Consider the following 13,795-nt stretch of genomic DNA (forward strand, 5'->3'; position numbering starts at 1 on the left):
AAGATTATGTAAAATATCATCTTCTACATAATAGAATAGATCTAAATAATGTATTGTCGACTTGGATGGTGATAAAAGAAATACTAAAAGACAATTGATAATTAAATGTGGATTCCTGCTTTAAATGTTCTGGAAAGTAACTTAAATTAAAATACTGTTTGACGGTGATATCAGAGGAGGTTTAGGACTTTACTTAGTAAGGCATTTAGCTGTTCATCTCTAACACATTTTCCAAATTTCTCAAGCAATTAGAACAACAATCCAAAAGAAGAACTTGTTCTGAAGTCTGCATACCCTATTCTTGGGATAAAAATGTAGCTTTTATCAGTAATCTGATCCCTAACAGAACACTTTAAAAATATCTTGATTCAATTTCCTTCTGTGTAAAGTTTTAAATACCTAAAAACTTTCAGGAATGGAATCTGCCTTAAACAAAGAGCTAAATACCATTAAATAACCCGTTTATTTCAAACTCATAAAACTGTAGACATTCCTATGCCCACCCCCAGCACCCCTACCCCCTCATTCTATATAGTGGGAAATACAGATGAAGTTCTTAGCCTTCATTAATAGATGTAATGGAAAATATTTTTTGCATTAGACACCAAAGTTAACTCACAGTCCCAATTCCAGAAAGGAAGTTTGTCATTCCAATACTTTTAACGCAAGCTGATCATTTTTAGAGCAAACGACTCCTTTCTTCTTAAACAGAAATATTTGTGGCTGGAAAGATGAACTATTTATATCACAGCGAGTCTCCAAAAACCTATAGCTAATTCTAACAACTTTTCTCAAAATTAAGCCTCGCTGTTTTCATTAATCTCAAGGATATAGCTTCTGAAATTGTGATTACAGTACATTTCTTTTTGTTGAAAAGGTTTTTATTTTCCATTTTTTTCATTTTCATACACTCACATATATACTGTGCATAGCCGGAGCCATACCACATTAAACAATAATCGCAGCAATTCCTCTTGTCAACAATACCCCCCAAAATAGAAACCCAATATACCTCTTCCACTCTCCGTACACCTCTTTCTTCCGCCCCCCTCCAACTTTCTATCTTCCCTCCGTCATCCCCCTCTACCCTACTTCTCCTCCCCCTCTACCACTCCTCTCTCCCGATCCACTCCCTCCCTTCCTTCTCACCCTCCCTCCATACACCTCTTTCTTCCACCCCCCTCCAACTTTCTATCTTCCCTCCGTCATCCCCCTCTACCCTACTTCTCCTCCCCCTCTACCACTCCTCTCTCCCGATCCACTCCCTCCCTTCCTTCTCACCCTCCCTCCATACACCTCTTTCTTCCACCCCCCTCCAACTTTCTATCTTCCCTCCGTCATCCCCCTCTACCCTACTTCCCCTCCCCCTCTACCACTCCTCTCTCCCGATCCACTCCCTCCCTTCCTTCTCACCCTCCCTCCATACACCTCTTTCTTCCACCCCCCTCCAACTTTCTATCTTCCCTCCGTCATCCCCCTCTACCCTACTTCTCCTCCCCCTCTACCACTCCTCTCTCCCGATCCACTCCCTCCCTTCCTTCTCACCCTCCCTCCATACACCTCTTTCTTCCACCCCCCTCCAACTTTCTATCTTCCCTCCGTCATCCCCCTCTACCCTACTTCCCCTCCCCCTCTACCACTCCTCTCTCCCGATCCACTCCCTCCCTTCCTTCTCACCCTCCCTCCCATCCTCTCTCCCGCCCTCTCTACCCATCTTTCTTCTATCCCACTCCTCCTCCCCTTGGTGTATTTCCACTATATGTCAATGTACTTAACTTATCCTATTTTTACAGAGAAATTAAAGAAAAGCAGTATACATGTGAAGTCGCATTACACTGAAATCTAACACGTCGTCTCTAACCTAGTATATATCCCTCCCTCCCCCACCCTCCCCCCCAACACCCCACCTCCCTCCCCCCCCCCGACTTCCCAGAGCCCGTACACGGTATAGATTTTTAACCACAGTCTAAAATATATTGAGAAAAAATAAGTTAAAAAAAAGGGTTAATAACATCTCTACATTGATCTTAGCTTCTTCTTGCTACGCTAACATTTCTTGATTAATCACAAATAGATGCACATCAGTGGAGGGATTCAAATAATTTAACAACCGGTTCTCTGCCCTAATGACCAGCTGGGTAGGCGTGGCTCAGTGGTCATGTGACCGTGTGGCCAACTTAACATAACTCAGGTCGATGGGCGCTTCGCCTTAGCTGTTACAATGTAATAAGGGTTAACCGGAGAGGCAGTTTCTGTAAGCAGGGCAATAAGAATTAGGCTAGAAACAACACCAGAATGTTTCCTTCCTGCCTTCCTTGCAAGATTAGACCTGTAAAGTGGGGGAAAAAACAAAAGGAGATTTCTTCCAACAACCGGTTCTCCGAACTGCTTAGAAAGTTACCAACCGGTTCTCCTGAATAGGTGCGAACTGGCTGAATCCCACCACTAGCGCACATGCATCTACTGAAAGCTAAATAGTGCCTTCCCGTCAGTGTTGATTTCGGGAGACTGCTTAGCTAGTTCCTAAAGTTTACTTGGCAACTTTTTCTGAAGTGTTTGGCCTTGCTTCCTAGGGTTGAGAGAGAAGATAGGCCCAAGCTCACCCAGATGGCTTTTCACCTAAAGTAGGATTAGAAGCCACAGTCTCCCAATCTGCTGCCTAAAGTATTACACCACCTTTTTTCGGGCACACAATCACAGGATTTAGCAATCTTTTTGTAGCCATAAGCTACATCTTTTAAAGAGCTTGAAGGGGAAGAAGGATAGTTGAAAAAAAAGTCACCACAAAGGCCAGATCCACCTTTTTTTGTGCTGAGAGGGAGAAGATTAAAAACAGGATGGGACAACTCGACACAGCAAACTCGCCATGGGCATCTTGCCATGGCTCCACATCCATTTGCACGACTCAGGTGATCTTGACGACACAGATAAACCATTGAGGTGGCCTCAATGACTCGCTAAAAGAATGCAAATGACCAGCTGTCTGCAAGGAACATATGTCCTTTCATTCCTCACCATCCAGTTAGAGAGAAAAAGCTTCTTGGATGAGAAGCGAAACGTATTCAAAGAAAAAAAACAAGAAAGTCCTGTTGCCTCTTGAAAAAATCACTTTTGGGTCAACCATGACCTAGATGACTGAGAATCTCCATAGACATTCAGTTTTGCTGTTCAATCGCTAAGATGTGTCCAACTCTTTGTGACCCCATGCACCACAGCATGCCAGCCCCCAGCCCCGTCTTCCACTGCCTCCCATAGCTTGCTGTTCTGACCCCCTCCTCTGTCCAGTAACGAATGCCGAGACAAGCTTAACTGGAATGTCCTTTAATAGCAAGACCAAAGTCTCGGTGGCTGAAAGCCAAGCAAACAAACAAACAGATAAGGACCTTGGCAGCAACTCAGACAAACCTTGTCAGCAATCCAGCCTGCCAAGTTACTTACAACAGTTCTCTTTAGTCAATGCGTTGACTTCTGCAAGAGGGGCGTGTGCACAAGCAGTCTTTTTTATAGTCTAGAGAGGAGCCTAATGACCACCAGCTGAGCGCAATTACCTCCTGTAATTGCGTAATAGTTCCTGACGCCTATTAGCTCTTCGGTGCCGGGCATCCAGGAACAACTCACTGCTGGCTTCTGGATCACTCTCCCTTGTCTCCTCCCCACTGGTTCAAGGCTCAGGTGCCTCCTGGTGGCCAACCAGCCTCTCTGAGCCCTGCTCAGAGTTGGAACCCTGTCCAGGGACCTCCACATCCTCCAGAGCCGACTCATAGGGCCCCTCGCTGTCAGAGTCTGGTGGCAGCTCCAACAGCTCCTGCTGGGCCACAACAGCTTGCCCAAAAATGTTCAATAACATTGTCTAACCATCTCATCCTCCGCCACCCTCTTCCCCTTTTGTCTTTAATCTTTCCCATGGTGTTTTCCAATGAGTCCTCTCTTCTCATTAGGTGGTCAAAGTATTTGAGCTTCAGCTTCAGTATTTGTCCTTCCAAAGAACAGTCAGGGTTTATTTCTTTTAGGATTGACAGATTTGATCTCCTTGCAGTCCAAAGGACTCTCAAGAGTCTTCTCCAACACCACAATTCAAAAGCATTAATTCTTTGGCCCTCAGTCTTCCCTATAGTGAAACTCTCACAACTTCTCGACTTCCCACTTTAGCATTCCAATCCCCTATGATGAAACCATTCACAGAATCTATTGCCAATAGCCTTGAGTGCTATATGCAATGCAGTTTTCAGATAAGTCTATTGCAACATACTACAGCATTTATTTGACGTGCTCAAATTGAGAAGTGGTAACATAAAATGTTTCTTGTTTTTCAAATGGTTTGCCTTTCGGTGGTATCCACTCAGTAAAGCTGTAACACAGTCTGGATTTTTGTTATTGTTTATCAATAACAAAGTACTTTTCTAATTCTAAAGATTTCAGATTTCAGATTCAGATTTCAGATTTAGTTTATTTGTATGCCGCCCTTCTCCGGGAGGGACTCAGGGCGGCGAACAACTCAAAGTGGGAAAAGGGAACATAAAACACAATACACATGATTAAAATAAACAAGAATCATACAACCATACAAGTCGAGAGGGGAGGGGAACTCATCAACCCCAGGCCTGCCGGCACAGCCAGGTTTTGATTGCTTTCCGGAAGGCCTGGAGAGAGGTGAGGGTCCGAATCTCCACGGGGAGTTCGTTCCAAAGGGCCGGAGCTGCCGCAGAGAAGGCCCTCCCCCGGGTAGTAGCCAGGTGGCATTGGCTGGTGGACGGAACCCGGAGGAGGCCGACCCTGTGTGATCTAACGGGTCTTTGGGAGGTAATTGGCAGCAGGCGGTCTCTCAAGTACCCAGGTCCAATACCATGAAGGGCTTTATAAGTTACGACTAGCACTTTGAAGCGTATCCGGAGATCGATCGGTAGCCAGTGCAGCTCGCGGAGGATAGGTGTAACGTGGGTGTACCGAAGCCTAAGTACTGTATCTTAATTTTAACCTTCCCGTTTATTTATCCGAATGTTAATAGTTTTACTTTGAGAGTACCAATATCATCACAATTTCATAATATTTTATTGCCCTTTAGATCAAAAGATGTCTTTAAGGGGTGTTACTCTCTCCAAATAATATATTTGAAAGAATGGACATTGGATTTTTTTTTCTATACTGGAAGCATAAAAATTGAGCCATATCATGTGGTCATGGGATCATTTAGTATTTATTTATTTATTTATTTATTTATTTATTTATTTATTTATTTATTTATTTATTTATTTATTTATTTATTTGTCTTGTATGCCGCCCACTCCCGGAGGACTCCGGGCGGCTCACAAAAGACAAGGGAAAGGGGGAAAACGAGACAAAGAACAGAGTACAGTGATGGCTAACTTTTTTGTCATCATGCGCCAAAATGCAATGATAATGCAGTGTGCGTGTGCCCCCCTGTATGCCCCCCGCATGTGCGCATGACCTCCAGTGCTCCCCCTGCTCTCCACGGATGTGCGCATGATTCCCGTGCTCCCCGTCCCATGCATTAGTCCATGCGCATCTCCTGCATGCACCCCACCCCTGCGCATGTGTAGAGACCTGAAAACCAGCTGGCTGGTTGGCAGGAGGTGTGCACGCATTTGTGTTGGAGCTAAGCTGGGGCAATGGCTCACGCACCCGCAGAGAGGGCTCTGTATGCCACCTGTGGCACGCGTGCTATAGGTTCGCCATCATGGATTTAGTACATGCCAGGCTAGTATGGCTTGTATGTACATAAGCAAATTATGGTAAAACCTTTTAATGTGAAATATGTTAAGGTAATGTTGAATTATACACCAAAGTTTGGGAATTTGGCTGTTTATCAGGTATTAGAGAGCCGAGGTGGCGCAGTGGTTAAATGCAGCACTGCAGGCTACTTCAGCTGACTGCAGTTCTGCAGTTCGGCTGTTCAAATCTCACCGGCTCAGGGTTGACTCAGCCTTCCATCCTTCCGAGGTGGGTAAAATGAGGACCCGGATTGTTGTTGGGGGCAATATGCTGACTCTGTAAACCGCTTAGAGAGGGCTGAAAGCCCTATGAAGCGGTATATAAGTCTAACTGCTATTGCTATTATGGTTGAATTGGGGGAGGGCGGAAGGAAGCGGGACAAATACATTTAACTGAAAATCTACTTTCTTAAGCTTTAAATCTAAATGTTTAATATGCTTTTAAGTACTTTGATACCGCTTGCTAATTAATTGCATATTTTAAAAATCCCCAAACTGATATCACCTTTGTTTGAACTGCTATAAACTTGAAGTAATCAACTGCCAATATTTGGTTGACTTAAGTTCTGGGAGAGCTGTTTTCAATGGGAACGCAAACTACAAGTAGTTTATTTATGAGTTTTCCTGCCATAAGACTCAGGAACAAGCAGAAGGGAGAAAATTTTTTAAAAAGTCACATCCTGAAGCAGAATGAACAAATAAGGCTTTCTGGTTCTCTCAGACTTTCTCACATCACAACTGGAAGGAGTCCAACAGTTTACACGTAAATTTAAAGTCAATATTCTTCTTATCCAACTCAGAATGAAATAAGCATAATGTATTGTGGTAAAGAATCAATGCCCTGCATTTAACTTAAAAGGAGTATTAATTATTTACTTAAAAGTTCAAGGGCTATGTCAAGATGTTTTCTGCACATTAAAAAATGTGAATCAATCACAGATAATTTCTGCATTTCTCCAAAAAAATGTGAATCACAGATAATTTCTGCATGATTTCTCCAAATACAATACCATTTAAAAAAAAAAAAAACAGCCAACCATGGAAATCATTGCTAGATGTGTTTCACAATCATCTGGTTTGCCTCATTACATTGAACACAAAATGTACCATTGGAAAGCCAAGTCCACTTGTGTGTATAGGAAAGCTGAAACCTCAATTAACCTACCTCCTGGACAGTAAATATTCCAAATAACAAATTGAAATAATAGGCTTCGTGGTTCAATCAAGAACCAGCACGAGCAAAGTGGCCAAACTAAAATAGAGAACATTTCCAAGGAAAAAAATCAACTTCCTTTTAAAAAAGAGAGAGAGAGAGGAAAAAAAGAGGAATTTTGTAGTGTGAGTGCCTACTCTATTAAGTCATATTTGTTTTCAGTTGGGACATGTATTAATCCTTAAACTGGTCTCAGAAAGCCATAAATGAAGCATTTGTTATCAAGACCTCTTCTTCTTTTCCATAGAATACAGAATGGCATTTTAGTGAGTGAAAGGACAACCCAAAATTAAAGGGATTCCTTTAAAATTAAAATTAAGAGCCAAGGTGGCACAGTGATTAGAGTGCAGTACTGCAGGCCACTTCAGCTGACTGTTAGCTGCAGTTCGGCGGTTCAAATCTCACCGGCTCAAGGTTGATTCAGCCTTCCATCCTTTCGAGGTGGGTAAAAGGACCGGACTGTTGGAGCGATATGCTGACTCTGTAAACCGCTTAGAGAGGGATGAAAGCCCTATGAAGCAGTATATAAGTCTAACTGCTATAACTGCTACCTGCACTTTTTTATGGCTCTCTTGTAAGTCAAAATGGGACAATTTGCCACAGCCAACTCACAATTTAGCAATCTCAGTTTAATTATTTAAAATAAATAAAAAATATTTAAATTTTTGTCACATTTTTTTCTGTTCCTCCTTTTGCATCCTTTCCTTAATGATTCTATTCCACCATGTCTTTGATATCAGCGCAACTCTTGTACTGCAGTGACCTGTTTCATGCCGAGTTGGCTGTGTTAAGCTATCCTGTGGCAACTTTGCCATGCTAAGTTAACTATCCTCCGCGAGCTGCACTGGCTTCCCATTGGTCTCCGAGCACGATTCAAGGTGCTGGTTATCACCTTTAAAGCCCTACATGGCCTAGGACCTGGGTACCTACGAGACCGTTTTCTGCCACATACCTCCCGAAGACCGATAAGATCGCACAGGATGGGCCTTCTCCAGGTGCCATCAGCTGGACAATGTCGGCTGGCGACGCCTCGGAGTAGGGCCTTCTCTGTTGCCGCTCCGGCCCTATGGAACGAGCTACCCCCAGAGATCCGGACCCTACCCACTCTCATGGCCTTCCGAAAAGCTATCAAAACCTGGCTGTTCCGGCAGGCCTGGGGCTGTTGACCTCTTGATTGAGGTCCAGCCCCGCTTAGACTGGGTGCATGTTGTGTTTCTTTTAATTTGTTGTGTCTTATTTGTTTTAATCTTTTTAATATTTTTTATTTCTGTAAGCCACCCGGAGTCCTCTGGGATTGGGCGGCCTATAAATTCAATAAATGGAAATGGAAATGGAAATGGACTATGGTGAGTTGGCCATGGCAAATTGTCATAGAGCCCTTGCAAATTGTCCTAATTCTAGAAAATTAATGACGTTGCTCTGGTGAACTATTGTTCGTTTTAAAACGAATATTGCTGAGAATGTAGCTCAGAACTCATATTCCTAACAATCCACCAGTTTGCCCAGAACACTGTCAACATGAAGCTGATAGGAGTACTAATTGTCATTACTTCTGTCATTTCATAAAGGAAGCCTGAGAGTATTTTGCATTTGCCCATTGTACAAACTATGGAAGGATCAAATGTAAGCCAGCCATCACTCTGTAAGTCACTCTGCTAGAACTGTCTTAGTTTATTTTTGCTTTAAAATAGACTTTTTAGCATTTGATTCCAACAGTGCTTACACAAAGATTACCCTTTAAAAATAAATACCAAATTAATCCCTTTTAATTATGTTTCTAACAGCACATTGCTAACAAAGCAAATTAAAACAGATTTTCTCACCAGTCATTTTTTTTAAAAAAAAGAGGGTTGGATTGCCATGTGAATTGTTATTAGTAAGCTTTTGTTTCCATATGACTCAATAAAGAGTATTTATTTGCTTTATGTTCTATTTTATTGAAGAAGACAGGTCAATTAGGACAGGTCATTATCAAACCATATTCTTGGATCAGCAATATAATTATCTCCTGGTGCAATGCAAAATAATTGAATTCCAACTTTCATCTGATTATATCTTCATTATGTTCAAGTGGTAAAACCTTTCCTAATTTTACCACTAAAGAAGGGGGGGATAGAAGAAGGAAGGAAGGAAGGAAGGAAGGAAGGAAGGAAGGAAGGAAGGAAGGAAGGAAGGAATTTTGGCTACCCTCATTCCAAATATGGTATTTTTGACTTTGTTACTTTTAGGGATATTTCACTTCCAGAGCAGCTGCATCTATAAGGTTTGTTTTTAACCTCAAGTGCCCTCAGAGAATACAAAATTGTGTGTTATATATGAATAGAACTGAATAACTGAAACACTTGGGGAAAGAGCCCTTTTCATTCTGCTATTCTGATGTAGATGGGCAGAAAATAAAACTTTAAAAAAGCTATCTTTTTCTTGCTTTCTATGGCAAATTATCGGATTACAAGTGGCAAATATCTTTATGCAACTGAATAAACTGTTCTTTCCAAAGCTGGAAAACGCATACATACCTTTAACTGCCTTAATTTCTAGGCTGCATTTGGGACAAAGGCTTTCCTTGAGACCAAACATATAGGTTTTCTGCGTACCACTAATTGCAAAACATGCAGGTTTCACACAGCAACTTTGCTTTTAGCAGGAATTCAAAAAGAATAACCATGCAGCATCCCCAGCCATGCCTCCCTCTGGTAATAACTCCTATCTCTTTAATTCTGGGCAATGTGTCTTGCTGGAAAGAATGGCAAAAGCATTGTGAGGCTTAAGCCAACAACTGTTTCACTCATCACTGCCTGTTTGTCCATGCTGCCATGTGGATGCTATGGAATGTGGATAGCACTTTGCTTAATCAGCAGATATAAAGGAAGGTCACTCAGATTATCTGGTAGCAAAGGGAATCTGACACAAACCACCTGGAGAAGAGAGAGAAAAACTCAGTGCTGGACTGATTCATACTTTTTCCTTGAAAATAAAACAAAATATGATAGCATTCTGAATACACTTCTGAAGTTGGCCTCCAAACTCTTTTGGGTACCTTTGGACCAGGAAGCGAATGAGGACAAGATACAGCATTTAAACATTTCCATTCCAGCCCTCCATACAGCCATTCATTTGGATGTTTGAAGGGGGAAAAAAGTGCTCTCGCATTGAAATGCAAGTAAGAGAGAGAAAAAGAGAAGGAGAGAGGGTAGGAAGGAGAAGACAGAGGGTAGGAGTAGGGGAGAAGTAAGGGAAGGAAGAAGGGGAAGGAGAGGAGGAAGGAAGGAAGTAGAGAAGGAAGGGAGGGGGAAAAGAAAAGAAAGAGAAAATAAGGTGAGATGTGGAGGAGAGGTAGGGGAAGAAGAAAGAAATAAGGAGAGGTGGGTGGGAGGGAGAGAAAGAGAAGGAGAGGAGGGAGGAAGAGAGAAAAAGAGAAGGAGAGAGGGTAGAAAGGAGAAGACAGAGGGTAGGAGTAGGGGAGAAGTAAGGGAAGGAAGAAGGGGAAGGAGAGGAGGAAGGAAGGAAGCAGAGAAGGAAGGAAGGGAGGGAGAAAAGAAAGAGAAAATAAGGTGAGATGTGGAGGAGAGGTAGGGGAAGAAGAAAGAGGTAAGGAGAGGTGGGTGGGAGGGAGAGAAAGAGAAGGAGAGGAGGGAGGAAGAGAGAAAAAGAGAAAGAGAGAGGGTAGGAAGGAGAAGACAGAGGGTAGGAGTAGGGGAGAAGTAAGGGAAGGAAGAAGGGGAAGGAGAGGAGGAAGGAAGTAGAGAAGGAAGGGAGGGAGAAAAGAAAAGAAAGAGAAAATAAAGTGGTGTCATAGCAGGTGTGAAGGATGGTAAATAATACATTCCAAATTATACCTTATACCCTTTTAAATGGAATAATAATAATAATATAAGAACGGCAAAGAAAAAGAATAACTATGTGAATGTATACCTATAACTGCATGTAAGAGAATAGATGACAGTAAAAATATAAAGCACAATATAGGTAAATAATACGTGATCATAAGTATCTAAGTATAAATAAATAAAGAAATGTATATAAAAATGGATAATGAGTTAACGAGATTACGAACGCAAGATAGAAATGTATAGAAGGGAAAACACTAACTGCAAAGAAACCGATACGGAACTGCTGTACGATATACGATGGAACTTATTGTTCCTATGTTGTTTTTAAGTTATGTGGTTATTTTTGTTAATGTGTTTATGTGTTTATGTGTTCTGTTGATGCGCTTATGTGTATAAAATAAAATAAAAAATGAAATTCAAGTATAGATCTCTGCAAATTCTGGATCGCAAAAACATTAAATTATAAACTAATGTAAACATTATTGCTTATTTTCAGACTTCAGGCTAAATGTACTAATCAAGTAGATAGAGCCATGGTGGTAAACCTATGGCATGGGAGCCTTCTCTGCGGGCAAGCGAGCCGTCACCCTAGCTCAGCTCAACTGTGAATGCGTGTGCACCTCCCAACTATATGGCGGTTCAAGTTTTTGAGATGGAGAATCGCTCTCCAGCCCCCCGCCCCCCCCCCGATGAACAAGCGGGAGTAAAAACACCGCCCTTGTCCCTTCAGAACAGGCTGGACCGCTCGAATCTCCAGGAGATGCTGGACAACCTGTTCCATGAAAAACCACTTGTCCTGGTCCCAGGAGATGAGGCACATGATGAAGCACCTCAGAGAACTGGAGAGAAACTCCAGAGAGAGACCGAATTTCACCGCCTCCCTTACCCAGGCGCCCGTAGTTATCTCTTCCCATCAGTCAGCAAAGAAAGCCAATCGCCCCCCGATGGGCAGTCACTTTTGCCCCGGAAGGGACGAACACCCTCACCTCTGAAAGATCTCTTGGGTGGGAATCTCTGGGAGTTTCTTCTGGTTCTATCCTGCTGCTGATCCTGTCTGGTGGGAAGTTGGCACTGCGGACGGGGGAGGTTGAATCCCATGTCCGACCCCCGAAAGGGCGAGTGTCAATAGCAAGGAGAAGTTCCTGGTTTGGCTTCCCATTGGTCTCCGGACACGCTTCAAGGTGCTAGTCGTTATTTTTAAAGCCCTACATGGTATAGGACCTGGCTACCTGAGAAGACCGCCTCCTGCCATTTACCTCCCAGAGACCCATAAGATCCCACAGTCTAGGCCTCCTCCGAATTCCATCTGCTGGTCAATGCCGGCTGGCGACTCCCCAGGGGAGGGCCTTCTCTGTAGCTGCTCCGGCCCTATGGAACGATCTTCCCGTGGCGATCCGGACCCTTACTACCCTTCCGCAAAGCGACCAAGACCTGGCTGTTCCGGCAGGCCTGGGGCTGTTGATCTTTCCAGCCTCCATCCTAAGCTATGAATGTTGTGGAATTTTAATGTTGTTTTTTTAATTTTTGTATGTTCCCCCTTCCTTTTTATCTGTAAGCCGCCCTGAGTCTCTTGAGAGTGGGCGGCATACAAATCCTATAAATAAATAAATAAATAAATAAATAAATAAATAAACAAACAAACAAACAAGTGCGAGTCTCTGACTGTCTATAGAGCGATGGCAGAACCTTGTGCTTGTCCTTAGACTCAATGAGGACAGGTTCTAAAGGAGCCCCAAAGAGCTAACTGGTGTGTACCAGGACCCGTGGGTAGCCAGAAGAACTGAGGCGGAGACGGGAATAAAGGCTAACAATTTTTATTCCCTGACAAATACAGGCTAACATTCAGAACCGGCTTCAGACAGGAATGCGCGCTGCTCGTTTGGACAGCTGCCTTTTTATACTGGAGCTGTCAAACGATCAGCCAATCGGGTGTCGAGCGCTTCCCGCTTAAACTTTTTATTTTAGCGCATGCTCAGAACGTGACACTAACTGCCCGCAAATGAGGAAGATGTTAGTCTCCACTAATGCCTGGAGTTTGCCTGCCACGGTTTAAGCCAAAGGAGGCGTCTGGTCTCTACCGCCGAGGCAATAGACTTGGATGAAAACTGAGCTGCGTTCAGGAATGCATCCTCCAAAATCTCCATAGCTGCCTTTAATTTATTGAGGTCTCGATAGGCACAGGAATAAGTGAGGGGAATTCTACCCTGTAGTTGCTTCAACCAGAGCAAGGAAGCTCTGGTAAAGAAAGATGCCGCTGTGGAGGACCTGACCACCCAGGCAGCGGCCAGGGGGCACTTGACCAGGTCTTGTCCTCAGGGCGGAGGGCTTCCACAGGGGAGCCCGTAATCTCTGTTGTTAATGACAGGGCTGTGACAGGCGTATCCACAGTGGGTACCTCAAGAGCTTTGATTAAATCTGGACCAATGTTGTAATCTCGGTTAAGTTATGTTTTCCTTAGAAATACCTCTACCTCTCTTGGTTAACTGAATACAAGACTGTAGTCAACACTGCGTTTCATTTGAACAAGTTTAATTTAAAAAAAAAATTACCTAACAGGATGAAGAAATAGCAATAGCAGTTAGACTTATATACCGCTTCACAGGGCTTTCAGCCCTCTCTAAGCGGTTTACAGAGTCAGCATATCGCCCCCACAGTCTGGGTCCTCATTTCACCCACCTCGGAAGGATGGAAGGCTGAGTCAACCTTTGAGCCGGTGAGATTAGAACCGCTGAACTGCAGATAGCAGTCAGCTGAAGTGGCCTGCAGTACTGCACCCTAACCACTGCGCCACCTCGGTGCGCAGTTAGGGAAAAGCAAAAGGCAGGGAGGCTGTGGAGAAGCCCCTTCCTACCCATAGGAGAATGCAAGGAAAGTATCCCAGATACAGCTATTTCTAAATGGAGCTTCAAGGCTAACAGGCTCACTTTTTCAGAATTAACAGATCACATTTTTGAATTTCCTAACCGGGAACGAACCAAGCAGAACGTCTGATTGGAGATGAAGTGTTTGCCTTCAGTTTGACT

The 13,795-nt window shown here is 43.4% G+C and overlaps 1 protein-coding gene across 1 annotated transcript in view; it reads right to left on the reverse strand.

Annotated features, from left to right (window-relative positions):
* Window positions 1–13,795, reverse strand: part of ROCK2 (Rho associated coiled-coil containing protein kinase 2) — a 138,016-nt gene that overhangs the window by 109,091 nt on the left and 15,130 nt on the right.

Source organism: Thamnophis elegans, chromosome 3 (genome assembly GCF_009769535.1).
Source record: "Thamnophis elegans isolate rThaEle1 chromosome 3, rThaEle1.pri, whole genome shotgun sequence".
Classification (NCBI taxonomy): Eukaryota; Metazoa; Chordata; class Lepidosauria; order Squamata; family Colubridae; genus Thamnophis; species Thamnophis elegans.